Below are 14746 nucleotides of genomic sequence, written 5' to 3'. Positions count from 1 at the left end.
TGTGCACCAGGGCACGGCACAGGAAGAGCTGCCTCTCTCCCCAAATCTTCATTTTCTCTGCTGGTCATGATGGTTAAGTGCTTCCACTGCCCCCTAGTATCAAGTCTGAAGCTCAAGAGAAGTCTAGACTTTTCTGTCTCCTACTGTCCTTTCTTCCTGAGCTCCTTGTCAACTGGCCACCAAATTCTGTTTCTATTACCTCTTAAAGGTCTCTCGACCCTGCCCCTTCTCCCTCCAGCCATTGCTGTGTCTGAGCCCTCATCCTGCCTGGTGTGGTCTGGGGCAACTTCTTCCACCTATTCTCTCTGCCTCCAGGTTCCCCTTAACTTCCACCCCTGCGTGTCCACCAGTCATCCTTCTAGGCAGCGCATTTCCCCGGTTCTTTCCCCATGAAAAATTCCCCCAATGGCTTCTCAGCAACAAAGGAGAAAACCCAGTCTACTCAGGGAGCGAAAAGCCCCTTGTGGTCCAGCCCTGTCACCCCCTCCCTGTCTCTCCCACCCTCCCCACCAGGCTTCCCGGCCTCAGGACTGTCTCAGTTTGTGGAGGATGCCACGTGTGTCTTTGCCCAGGCTGCTCCCTCTGTGGGGAATGCTCTGCTTTCCTCTGATGTCTGGTGACTTCCACGTATCCTGCAGGTCAACTCAAATGCATCCCCCACCTCCACCGCATCCATCAACACGAAGGACACACTGCAGACGGCGAGTTGGCACTCGCTCTTAGAAAGCATCCAGTCTAGGTCAGCCTCCACCGCGGGACAAGGAAGGGCAGTGTCTGAGTCCTGTTTGTGTCCTCAGGGTTGAACGGTGGAGGCCCCGGGCTGGAGCAGCTGCACAGCCAGAGGACAGAGGCTCCGGACAGCTGATCCTGGGTAGGAATAAGGGTGAAATAGGACCCACTCCTTTTTCCAACCCTGGTCGGGGACCATCCCTAGCCTCAGAAGCTCAAAGCCGTAGAGTCACTGCGGAGAACAACTTTTAGGTGGACAAAGACTCGGCTTCCTCCTTGGCCCCCTGAGGCCCCTCTTGACCTCTGCAAGTTGCCACTGAAGACTTCCACTCAAAGTTTATAAAGAAAGGGCCCCATGGGAGCCTGCAGCCAGCCAGGAGCCCGAGAGAACAGTGTGTGGGCCTCAGGAGGACCCCTGGGCCCAGGCCACAGGAGGTCCTCCATCCAGAAGATTCTTTCTTGTCTCAGCCCCCTACTTGGAAGGCTCTGCTGCCCATGGATCATAGGGACTTTCGTTTCATTTAAATATTAGTGCAACTTGGAGGAAAAACATAGGTGTGGTTCTTAAAAGGGATCAGAGCCCCCGGCGGGCCTTGCCTTATCCTGGGCAGGAAACAGCTCCCGACCTAGTGAGGACAGAGGGGCCTCTATCTGGGGGCTGAAGATCAGTGAGAAGGATTAGTGAGAAGGGCCTAAGCAGAGAGAAACGCTGATGAGTACGAAGGCGCGGGCACAGTTCTGACAAGAGACAAGGCATAGAGGAGCCTGTGAGATTCTGTCACGAAACTAAGTCCCGAGGACCAAGTAAACAACTCTGTCAAATGGCAGCTTGACATTTTCTTGTCATTTTGCATTTTGCTCTGTTGGCGGATCTCACGGAATTAGCAGCAGAGTTGCCTTGCTACTGGGGTGACACAGTGGTTAACAGCACAAGACTGTGTGACGTTGAACCCTGGTCAGGCTGCTAATTAGATAGGGACTGTGGGCAATTTAGTAAGTTCTCTGCTTCAGTTTCCCTGTCTGTAAAATGCCAATATACTAATAATAGTGTAACTGAGCAGCACCCTATGGGGCCTTCCCGGGACAAATCTCCCCATGTCCTCCGCCTGCTTCTTGTTTGTACAAAAACTTTAGCCTCCTAGGCCTTCCCTGAGTTCCAGAGAATAAAGGTAAAATCAGAGAAGTGAGAAAATGCAGAAAGGGAAACAGTCAAGCAAGACAAAATAATAATAGTTTAGCCATTATACAAAGTCAAGGACTGGAGATAATAGCCTGAGCCATGTTCTCTGAGCAGTTCTGCAGATACTGAAACCCCCAGCAGGTGGGAGAAGTTAACTGTGTGCTGCCCACAAGCACGTAGACCCCAGACCGGTTGGAACCGGAAGGCTGATGATGCTGACCCCCCTTTACCTCACCACCAACCAATCAGAAGAATGTCCATGAGCTGATCACACACCCCACAACCCTCTCCCTCACTCTGTCTTTAAAAACCTTTCCCTGAAAGCCACTGGGGAGTTTGCATCCTTTGAGTCTTAACTGCCTGGACTCCCTGCAATAAACACTGCACTTTCCTTCACCACAACCTGGTGAAGTAGACTGGTGTCGGTAGACTGGCTTTACTGAGCACAGGCAAGGAGACCCAAGTTTGGTTACATAAAAATACTACCTACCTCTTAGGGGTGCTGTGAGGATTAAATGTCAGTGCATGCAAAGTGCTGAGGATAGCCCTGGCCCTTAAAAGCATTGTGAGAATGTTTTATACATTTTTTTGTTTATTTATGAAGACATCTCAGACAGTCAGTACGGGAATCTCTCTGCCTGACACACTAAGGCAGTGTTACCTGGGGCATCTCCTCAGTGAGGTAAACTCATAAAACTGCCAGGAAGAAACAAAAACCTGCTCTTGGATGCGTTTTCCTTCCCCAGAATTTGAACACGGTAGGAAGAAATCCTGGTTTGTCTGGATCACGCTCCATTATTATTATGTCGTTTAAAAGCACAGGTTTGGGACTTCCCTTGTGGTCCAGTGGGTAAGACCCTGTGCTCCCAGTGCAAGGGGCCCAGGTTCGGTCCTGGTCGGGGAACTAGATCCTGCACGCATGTCGCAAATCAGAGTTTGCATGCCGCAGCTCAGAGTTTGCATGCCGCAACTAAAAATGATTCCGCATGCCACAACGAAGATCCCGCGTGATGCAACTAAGACCTGGTGCGGCCAAAATAAATAAATAAATATTTAAAAAATTAAAAAAATAAAAGCACAGGCTTATGTGGGAAAAGCTCAATAACACTCCATTTGGGAACATAGATACACAAATCTTATCTAAGAGCTTCTTAATACCCTGCTTATACACATGAGTCACTGTTTCCAAGTACAAAGGAATGTTTGCTCAATATGGGCTATGATCTTAATACTGCGTTATTCAATTTTTTTTTTTTTCTAGAAAAAGCATAAGGAGAGTGGGCTCTGAATTTTATTCTGGCTTTTCCCAGATTGTGTTCAAATTAAACCTGCCAAAGCATGTATGTCCCCTGAGATAGGCATCTCGGTGGCTGGTGGCCCCAGTAACTAGGAAATGTCATTCACCCCGTAGACCTGCAGTGTCCAAGCCTCAGTGTACACAGAAGCCCAAAGCATGATGTTAAATGCTGGTTCCTGGGTTACCTCCAGAGACCCAGATTCAGTGGAGCCTTTAACAAGCCCCCTCCAGCTGTGACCGATGCAGGTGGTCCCTGCACCTCCACCCCCCGAGAAACGTTGCCCTACCCTGTCTGTCACCCCGACCTTTGGAGGAAATAAACATATAATGAAGATGCTACTTTTTCCCCCAAGGGACTGAGAGATTACTTTCCATTAGGAAAAGCTCCAGTCAATCTAGAGTGTGGTCTTTATATTAAAACAAGGATGGGCAAGACAGGAGAGAAGACAGGGAGAAGGGGGTAGAGGCTGGGTCTGGGTCTGTGCCCATCCAGAATTAGATTTCAAAGTGGGTGTGACTGTCCCTGGGAAAACCTTAGTCACCCAAGTGGCAAAGGGGGAAGAGGACCACAAAGAGAGGGGACCCCCAAGAGGCTATAATTTTCCATCACTTGAAGGCGGACTGCTGGAGCCCCACCTGGATGCTAGGAAGACCTGCAGGTGAGGGGGCAGCACTGGTGCCCCAAGGCCCCTGCTAGGAGGCGAACACGTGTCCTACGTATGCTCCCAGGCCCCCATCTGGGGCCCAGCTGCAAGAGACCCGCATCTGAGCTGCCAAACGGATGCTCGGTGTCAGCTGGGCGTGTTGGGGAATCAGGGCAGCAGAAAATAAGGTCCAGGCCCCTCGGCTTGGGGTTGTCCCGCCCCAGGAGCCTGCTGGGGACGGGAATCTCCGTAAGGAGCCCCAGGGGCAGAGGTAGCCCACAGCTCACTCCCAGGTGAGGGGAGGGGAATCACACATCTGAGAGCCCAGGTCGGGATGCCTTATCTGGCCTCACTAGCCTCCAGGGAGGGACACTGAGAAGGCGCCTGGGGGAGGCCTCATGGGGAGGGGCAGAGGGAGGATTGTCTCAGGGGGTAGGGGATGGGGAGACTATGCTCTTGGGAGGATTTGGCGCCAGCAGGGCACTGAGCCCCAGCTGGGCTCCCTGAAGAGCCTCCGGTGGACAAGATGGCCCCAGGGCCCTAACTGGCAACGGGCAGCTGCGAGGTCACTTAGTGGTGGTCTGTCAGTAGTCTGCTCCCGGGGTATTTGGTCCTTCCTTTCCTTAGGGCCTGTGGGCACCTCTGATCATGGGAAAGGCCTCTTGTGGCCACCACACCCCTGGACAGCCTGCACCCTCCTAGGAGCCCCGGACCAGGGGAGACCCATGGAGACTGCAGTCTGTGGGCCAGGAAGGCCTTCGCCGGTTGCCCCAGGGATGCCCTGAGCTCCTGGGGAGCTGGGGACAATCAGAAATGGGGCCATATGCTGCCCCCAGCGTCTCCCGCCCTCCTTCCCAGACGCTGCTTTCCCCACGTCCTACCTGTCTTCTCCCCTCCACGGGGTGCTCTGTCCCTCCCCTCCCCTTCTGTCTGGGTGTCCAGTCCCTCCTGGTGGCACTGAGACCAAAGGTTCAGATTCTCAACTCAGCTCCCTGAGGGGTCAGGGGTCCTCAGAGTCTGTTTGCGCCTCTGCTACTTGGGGACAGTGACTTCCGCCGCCTCACCGGGTTGTAATGAGGTGGACCCCACAGCAATGCTGCCCAACCCTCCTTGGTGGGGGACATCACTTGAGGGTGCCCGTTAGGTACCCAGAGTCCTGTGCTCTGTCCCAGAGCTGCTGGATCCAGATTCCTGGAAAGGGGGGCCTGGGGTTTTAGCTGCTTGAAAAACAATGCAAAGGGATTAAGCAAGGAGACCCCAGCGACTCCCTCTTCTTGGTCAGATCCTGACTCTGCCCACCACTTGCTACCTGGAGGACCTCAGGGAAGCAGCTAATTTTTAACCTCAGTTTCCTCCTCTGTGAAATGGCATTCCCACTGGGACTTCCCTCACAGGGTTTTTGTGGGCCCAGAATGAGATGGTGCAAACCTTGGGCACAGTGAGCTCGTGCACTGACAGTGCTCTGTAGGCCGATAGAGGGATTTTCCTTCTGTTCATATAAAGTGGGTTTTGTGCCCCTTCAATAGAGAATGGTGTCTGAACCAATCAGTCACCAAGAGCAAGTATAGAAACTGGACTGTGAACTTAGTCAAGATGGGATGAGACAGCCTATGTCCCCTCCCTCCTCTGACCCATCATGAAATGGGCCAGGTGGGAGGGAGGCTGACCTCCCACAGGGAGGAAGCAGGTCAGAGCTACTCTAGGACCCTCCCTTCCAGTCTACCATTGCTGTCTTTCTTTCTTTCTTTCTTTCTTTTTTTTTAACATTTTAAACACCACCTCAAATAGACCCACCCAGGACTTTAGTGCCCAATGTAGTCCCTTCATTCCATAAACCATCACACGGAGTCAGTCTATTCAGTTCAAAATGAAAATTTTAACTCGGGCTATTTATAATTCCCACGATGGAACGGGTGTCAGTTTCAAAGCAGTCACGCCAGGTGTCGACTTGGAAGCTGAAAGGGAGACAAGCATTATTATAAATGAATGTTGCCAGTGATTAATACTTGATATTTTTAACACACATTCATCTCAGAGGAAAAGACCCTCTTTACTTAGTGTGGCCGGATGTTGTGCAGTCCTCCCACTGACGAGGGGTTGCCAGAAATCTTTGTGCGTAGCTTCAGGCAAAGATCTGACTGACGAAGTAAAAAAGTGAGTTCTGAAGTCAGATCCTCTGTAGACCTGCCTCGTCAGGCGGATTCTGTCAGGTTTGGGCATCCTGCACTCCCTTCGCTCAGCCCATCCTTTCTCCTCTGTGCCTCCTGCTTCAGTTCTGGGCTGGTCCGGGCTGGAGAAACCACTGGTTGGTTCCATCATGGCCTGGGAGTCAGAGACTTTTCTTGAGTTTGGGCTCTGCCCGTGAGTGAAGTGGCTCATCGTGGAGACCGACGCTGGCGGCTGCCTGCAGACCTGTCTTATTTTGTCTGCACAGTGTAAAAAATAAATGGTTACCTGTATTTAAAAGTTGGTATATTTCCCCCCAAAGCTGCATTTCCTGTATCTCTTAGAAAATGGGAAGTCTGTGGCATCCCATTGGGTTCCCACAGTGGCACTAACTGGTGGGAGTGGTAGCCAGCTGTCTGTAGTGGTTTATTTTTTAACATCTTTAGTGGAGTATAACTGCTTTACAATGGTGTGTTGGTTTCTGCTGCATAACAAAGGGAATCAGCTATACATATACATATATCCCTATATCTCCTCCCTCTTGCGTCTCCCTCCCACCCTCCCTATCCCACCCCTCTAGGCGGTCACAAAGCACAGAGCTGATCTCCCTGTGCCATGCGGCTGCTTCCCACTAGCTATCTATTTTACATTTGGTAGTGTATATATGTCCATGACACTCTCTTACTTTGTCCCAGCTTACACTTCCCCCTCCCCGTGTCCTCAAGTCCATTCTCTACATCTGCGTCTTTATTCCTGTCCTGCCCCTAGGTTCTTCAGAACCATTTTTTTTTTTAGAAAAAATAGATTCCATATATATGTGTTAGCATACAGTATTTGTTTTAGATTCCATATATATGTGTTAGCATATGGTATTTGTTTTTCTCTTTCTGACTTCACTCTGTATGACAGACTCTAGGTCCATCTACCTCACTACAAATGACTCAATTTCGTTTCTTTTTATGGCTGAGTAATATTCCATTGTATATATGTGCCACATCTTCTTTATCCATTCATCTGTTGATGGACACTTAGGTTGCTTCCATGTCCTGGCTATTGTAAACAGTGCTGTGATGAACATTGTGGTATATGACTCTTTTTGAATTATGGTTTTCTCAGGGTATATGCCCAGTAGTGGGACTGCTGGGTCGTATGGTAGTTCTATTTTTAATTTTTTAAGGAACCTCCATACTGTTCTCCATAGTGGCTGTATCAATTTACATTCCCACCAACAGTACAAGAGGGTTCCCTTTTCTCCACACCCTCTCCAGCATTTATTGTTTGTAGATTTTTTGATGATGGCCATTCTGACCGGTGTGAGATGATAACTCATTGTAGTTTTGATTTGCATTTCTCTAATGATTAATGATGTTGAGCATTCTTTCATGTGTTTGTTGGCAATCTGTATATCTTCTTTGGAGAAATGTCTATTTAGGTCTTCTGCCCATTTTTTGATTGGGATTTTTTGGTAGATGGTAGCTGTCCAGTTTTCTCAGCACCACTTATTGAAGAGACTGTCTTTTCTCCATTTATATCCTTGCCTCCTTTGTCATAGATTAGTTGACCATAGGTGCGTGGGTTTATCTCTGGGCTTTCTATCCTGTTCCATTGATCTATATTTCTGTTTTTGTGCCAGTACCATATTGTCTTGATTACTGTAGCTTTGTAGTATAGTCTGAAGTCAGGGAGTCTGATTCCTCCAGCTCTGTTTTTTTCCCTCAAGACTGCTTTGGCTATTTGTGGTCTTTTGTGTCTCCATACAAATTTTAAGATTTTTTTTTCTAGTTCTGTAAAAAATGCCATTGGTAATTTGATAGGGATTGCATTGAATCTGTAGATTGCTTTGGGTAGTATAGTCATTTTCACAATATTGATTCTTCCAATCCAATAACATGGTATATCTCTCCATCTGTTGGTATCATCTTTAATTTCTTTCATCAGTGTCTTATAATTTTCTGCATACAGGTGTTTTGTCTCCCTAGGTAGGTTTATTCCTAGGTACCTTATTCTTTTTGTTGCAATGGTAAATGCGAGTGTTTCCTTAATTTCTCTCTCAGATTTTTCATCATTAGTGTATAGGAATGCAAGAGATTTCTGTGCATTAATTTTGTATCCTGCAAATTTACCAGATTCATTGATTAGCTCTAGTAGTTTTCTGGTGGCATCTTTAGGATTCTCTATGTATAATATCATGTCATCTGCAAACAGTGACAGTTTTACTTCTTCTTTTCCAATTTGTATTCCTTTTATTTCTTTTTCTTCTATGATTGCCATGGCTAGGACTTCCAAAACTATGTTGAATAATAGTGGTGAGAGTGGACATCCTTGTCTTGTTCCTGATCTTAGAGGAAATGCTTTCAGTTTTTCACCATTGAGAATGATGTTTGCTGTGGGTTTGCAATATGTGGCCTTTATTATGTCGAGGTAGGTCCCTCTATGCCCACTTTCTGGAGAGTTTTTATCATAAATGGGTGTTGAATTTTGTCAAAAGCTTTTTCTGCATCTGTTGAGATGATCATATGGTTTATATTCTTCAATTTGTTAATATGGTGTATCACATGGATTGATTTGCGTATATTGAAGAATCCTTGCATCCCTGGGATAAATCCCACTTGGTCATGGTGTATGATCCTTTTAATGTGTTGTTGGATTCTATTTGCTAGTATTTTGTTGAGGATTTTTGTATCTATATTCATCAGTGATATTGGTCTGTAATTTTCTTTTTTTTGTAGTATCTTTGTCTGGTTTTGGTATCAGGGTGATGGTGGCCTCATAGAATGAGTTTGGGAGTGTGCCTTCCTCTGCAATTGTTTGGAAGAGTTTGAAAAGGATGGGTGGTAGCTGTTTTCTAATTGTTTGATAAAATTCACCTGTGAAACCATCTGGTTCTGGACTTTTGTTTGTTGGAAGTTTTTTTTTTTTTTTTTTTTTTTTTGTGGTAGGCAGGCCTCTCACTGTTGTGACCTCTCCCATTGCGGAGCACAGGCTCCAGATACACAGGCTCAGTGGCCATGGCTCATGGGTCCAGCCGCTCCGCGGCATGTGGGATCTTCCTGGACCGGGGCATGAACCCGTGTCCCCTGCATTGGCAGGCGGACTCTCAACCACTGAGCCACCAGGGAAGCCCTGTTGGAAGATTTTAAATCACAGTTTCAATGTCATTACTTGTGATTGGTCTGTTCATATTTTCTATTGCTTCCTGGTTCAGTCTTGGAAGGTTACACCTTTCTAAGAATTTGTCCATTTCTTCCAGGTTGTCCATTTTGTTGGCATAGAGTTGCTTGTAGTAGTCTCTTAGGGTGCTTTGTATTTCTGCGGTGTCTGTTGTAACTTCTCCTTTTTCATTTCTAATTTTATTGATTTGAGTCCTCTCCCTCTTTTTCTTGATGAGTCTGGCTAATGGTTTATCAATTTTGTTTATCTTCTCAAAGAACCAGCTTTTGGTTTTATTGATCTTTGCTATTGTTTTCTTTGTTTCTATTTCATTTATTTCTGCTCTGATCTTTATGATTTCTTTCCTTCTGCTAACTTTGGGTTTTGTTTGTTCTTCTTTCTCTAGTTCTTTTAGGTGTAAGGTTAGATTGTTTATTTGAGATTTTTCTTGTTTCTTGAGGTAGGCTTGTATAGCTATAAACTTCCCTCTTAGAACTGTTTTTTCTGCCTCCCATAGGTTTTGGCTCATCGTGTTTTCATTGTCATTTGTCTCAAGGTATTTTTTGATTTCCTCTTTGATTTCTTTAGTGATACCTTGGCTATTTAGTAACGTATTGTTTAGCCTCCATGTGTTTGTGTTTTTTTACGTTTTTTTCCTGTAATTCATTTCTAACCTCATAGCGTTGTGGTCAGAAAAGATGCTTGATATGATTTCAATTTTCTTAAATTTACTGAGGCTTGATTTGTGACCCAAGATGTGATCTATCCTGGAGAATGTACTGTGAGCACTTGAGAAGAAAGTGTAATGTGCTGTTTTTGGATGGAATGTCCTATAAATATCAATTAAATCTATCTGGTCTATTGTGTCATATAAAGCTTGTGTTTCCTTATTAATTTGCTGTCTGGATGATCTGTGCATTGGTGTAAGTGAGGTATTAAAGTCCCCCACTATTATTGTGTTACTGTCGATTTCCTCTTTTATAGCTGTTGGCAGTTGCCTTATGTATTTAGGTGCTCCTATGTTGAGTGCATATATATTTATATTTGTTATATCTTCTTCTTGGATTGATCCCTTGATCATTATGTAGTGTCCTTCCTTGTCTCTTGTAACATTCTTTATTTTAAAGTCTATTTTATCTGATATGAGTATTGCTCCTCCAGCTTTCTTTTGATTTCCATTTGCATGGAATATCTTTTTCCATCCCCTCACTTCCAGTCTGTATGTGTCCCTAGGTCTGAAGTGGGTCTCTTGTAGACAGCATATATATGGGTCTTGTTTCTGTATCCATTCAACAAGCCTGTGTCTTTTGGTTAGAGCATTTAATCCATTCACGTTTAAGGTAATTATCGATATGTATGTTCCTATGACCATTTTCTTAATTGTTTGGGGTTTGTTTTTGTAGATCCTTTTCTTCTCTTGTGTTTCCCACTTAGAGAAGTTCCTTTAGCATTTGTTGTAGAGCTGGTTTGGTGGTGCTGAATTCTCTTACCTTTTGCTTGTCTGTAAAGCTTTTGATTTCTCCATCGAATCTGAATGAGATCCTTGCCGGGTAGAGTAATCTTGGTTGTAGGTTATTCCCTTTCATCATTTTAATTATATCACGCCACTCCCTTCTGGCTTGTAGAGTTTGTGTTGAGAAATCAGCTGTTAACCTTATGGGAGTTCCCTTGTATGTTATTTGTCATTTTCCCCTGCTGCTTTCAATAATTTTTCTTTGTCTTTAATTTTTGCCAATTTGATTACTATGTGTCTCGGCATGTTTCTCCTTGGGTTTATCCTGTATGGGACTCGCTGCACTTCCTGGACTTGGGTGGCTATTTCCTTTCCCATGTTAGGGAAGTTTTCAACTATAATCTCTTCAAATATTTTCTCTGTTCCTTTCTCTCTCTCTTCTCCTTCTGAGACCCCTATAATGCAAATGTTGTTGCGTTTAATGTTGTCCCAAAGGGCTCTTTGGCTGTCTTCATTTCTTTTCATTCTTTTTTCTTTATACTGTTCCATGGCAGTGAATTCTACCTTTCTGTCTTCCAGATCATTTATCCATTCTTCTGCCTCAGTTATTCTGCTATTGATTCCTTCTAGTGTATTTTTCATTTCAGTTATTGTGTTGTTCATCTCTGTTTGTTTGTTCTTTAATTCTTCTAGGTCTTTGTTAAACCTTTCTTGCATCTTCTGGATCTTTGCCTCCATTCTTTTTCCGAGGTCCTGGATCATCTTCACTATCATTATTCTGAATTCTTTTTCTTGAAGGTTGCTTATCTCCACTTCACTTAATTGTTTTTCTGGGGTTTTATCTTTTTCCTTCATCTGGTAAAAAGCCCTCTGTCTTTTTATCTTGTCTATCTTTCTGTGAATGTGGTTTTAACTCCACAGGCTGCAGCATTGTAGTTCTTCTTGCTTCTGCTGTCTGCCCTCTGGTAGATGAGCCTATCTAAGAGGCTTGTGTAAATTTCCTGATGTGAGGGACTGGTGGCGGGTAGAGCTGACTGTTGCTCTGGTGGGCAGAGCTCAGTAAAACTTTAATCCGCTTGACTATTGATGGGTGGAGCTGGGTTCCCTCCCTGTTGCTTGTTTGGCCTGAGGCAACCCAACACTGGAGCCTACCTGGGCTCTTTGGTGGGGCTAATGACAGACTCTGGGAGGGCTCACACCAAGGAGTACTTCCCAGAACTTCTGCTGCCAGTGTCCTTGTCCCCACGGTGAGCCACAGCCACCCCCCGCCTCTGCAGGAGACCCTCCAACACTAGCAGATAGGTCTGGTTCAGTCTCCCCTGGGGTCACTGCTCCTTCCCCTGTGTACGATGTGCACACTACTTCGTGTGTGCCCTCCAAGAGTGGAGTCTCTGTTTCCCCCAGTCCTGTCAAAGTCCTGCAATCAAATCTCACTATCCTTCAAAGTCTGATTCTCTAGGAATTCCTCCTCCCATTGCCAACCCCCAGGTTGGGAAGCCTGATGTGGGGCTCAGAACCTTCACTCCAGTGGGTGGACTTCTGTGGTATATGTGTTCTCCAGTCTGTGAGTCACCCACCCAGCAGTTATGGGATTTGATTTTACTGTGATTGCACCCTTCCTACCATCTCATTGTGGCGTCTCCTTTGTCTTTGGATGTGGGGTATCTTTTTTGGTGAGTTCCAGTGTCTTCCTGTTGATGATTGTCCAGCAGCTAGTTGTGATTCTGGTGCTCTCGCAAGAGGGAGTGAGAGCACGTCCTTCTACTCTGCTATCTTGGTTCCTCTCCTTGTGTGTTTCTTTTTAGTTACAAGTGAACTTTAATTTTTAAAATTGTGGTAAAATGCACATAACATAAATTTAGCATTTTAACCATTTTTAAGTGTACAGTTCAGTGGCATTAAGTACATTCACATTGTCTTGCAGCCATCAACTATCCGTCTCCATAACTCTTTTCTTCTTGCAAAACTGAAAAATTTATACCCATTGAACAATAACTCCCCATTTCCTTCCTCCTCCCACATCCTGGCAACCACCATTCTGCTTACTGTCTTTATGAATCTGACTACTCTAAGTGCCCCATATAGGTGGAATTACACAGTATTTGTCCTTTTGAAACTGGCTTATTTCACTTGGCATAATGTTTTCAAGTTTCATACACATTGTAGCATGTGTCAGAAATTCCTTCCTTTTTTTTTTTTTGCTTTTTAATAATTTTAGTTTTTCTAATTTTGTGTTAATTTCCCATAGCACCTTGGCAATGTTGAAAATACGAATACAAGGATGTACTCATTTTAACATAATGTGCATGAGCATGTGTCACACCATTGACGGGGGGCAGGGAGCAGTTTTGACAGCAAGAACAAACCTAAGCAATAGACAAGAGAAGCCAGATAACTGGTTCTGACTCCCAACCCCGAACATTTAAGGGATATCACTCAAGGGACACCTGAATCAGGCAAAAAACAAAATCCAATAATGGTGTGGATTGTTTCTTATACTAATCAGTGTTTTGTGGTGCAAAACTGAAAATAAAACCATTTTATTGTATACATAGCCTGTTAATATCTCACTTGTACTTTCAGGACCATCTACTCAACAAGTTGCAGCTTTTAAAAATAAAATTGAAGCTATTTAATAATCAGGTGGGTTTTAAAAGAGAATACACTCTCAACTTGAAATCAAATTCTCTTTCAACTTCTTAAAATGTCCTCATTTAATTAACGAGGACCGAAATGTCTATGTATCTTCTTGAAATCTGACTAAATTAGCATACACCAAAAAGCCCAAAGTTAAATTAATGGCCACCAAGTTGTAAGGAATTTCCTTTCTAAGCCTGAATAATCTTCCACTGTATGTATCTACCACATTGTGTTTACCGATTCATCCATCTAACCTTAGGTTGCTTCCACCTTTTGGTTATTGTGAATGATGCTGCTGCTGCTACAAACATGGGTGTACAAATATCTTTTTGAGATTTTACTTTCAATTCTTTTGGTTATATAATTGCTGTATCATATGATAATTCTGTTTAATTTTTTGAGGAACTGCTACACTGATCTCCATAGTGGCTGCACCATTTTACATTCCCACCAACAATATAGAAGTGTTCCAATTTCTCTGTATTTTTGCCAACCTTTGTTATTTTCTGGGGTTTGTTTTATTTATTTATTTGTTTTGATAGCCATCTTAATGGCTGTGAGCTAATATCTCCCTGTGGTTTTATTTTCATTTCCTTAATGATTAGTGACGTTGAGCATCTTTTCATATGTTTCCTGGCCATTTGTACATCTTCTTTGAAAAAATGTCTATTCAAGTCCTTTGCCCATCTTGTACTCGGGTTACTTGTTTTTTTTGCGTGTGTTGTTTAGTTGCAGGAAGTCTTTATGTATTCTGGATGTTAACCCCTTATCGGATATTTGGTTTGTTTGCAAATATTTTCTCCCATTCTGTGGGTTGATTTTCACTCTGTGGATAGTGTCCTTTGATACACAACGTTTTTTGTTTTGTTGTAGTTTATGTTTTGTTGCCTGTGCTTTTGGCATCATATCCAAGAAATCATCGTCAAATACAATGTCATGAAGCTTTTGAAGTTGAAAGTTTGGATCAATTCTTCTCCCCAACTATCTAGTGATTCTTTAAAACTGTATTTATAAAGCAAACATTCATGATCTCAAGACGCGTGACACAGATTCTGTTTCGTCGTCCTGCAGTGGCTCGTGTTCTCCCTGTCCACCTTTATTGTCCCCTTTGAGCCCTGCTTTGTCCGGTCATGATGTGGGTGTCTTGTGAAGCTGGAGGCACAGTTGGGAGGGACCTGATTTTTACCAGAGAATCTTCCCATCCTTTTCTTCCTCTCTTCCACCCCACTATTCTTCCTCTTTTCAACTCCCTACTGAAAAAACAGCCCCAAATGGGATTTAGGAAGCTGCCAGCCCTGCTTCCCAAAGCCTTAGCTGAATGGCTTTCCCTTGGAGCAGGGCCCTGGGTGCTGAGTAGCTGGTTCTTTTGCTGTTTGGTTTCCATCCTCTTCCTTCTGAATATGCTGGATGTCAAAGTTATAAATAAGGAATTTATTTGGAGAGGTCTTTAGATTATCTCAATCTTTAAAAACTTTTTATTTACAAAT

The sequence above is a fragment of the Leucopleurus acutus genome (genome assembly GCF_964270905.1).
Source record: "Leucopleurus acutus genome assembly, chromosome: 2".
Classification (NCBI taxonomy): Eukaryota; Metazoa; Chordata; class Mammalia; order Artiodactyla; family Delphinidae; genus Leucopleurus; species Leucopleurus acutus.
Note: the sequence above shows the minus strand (reverse complement) of the source record.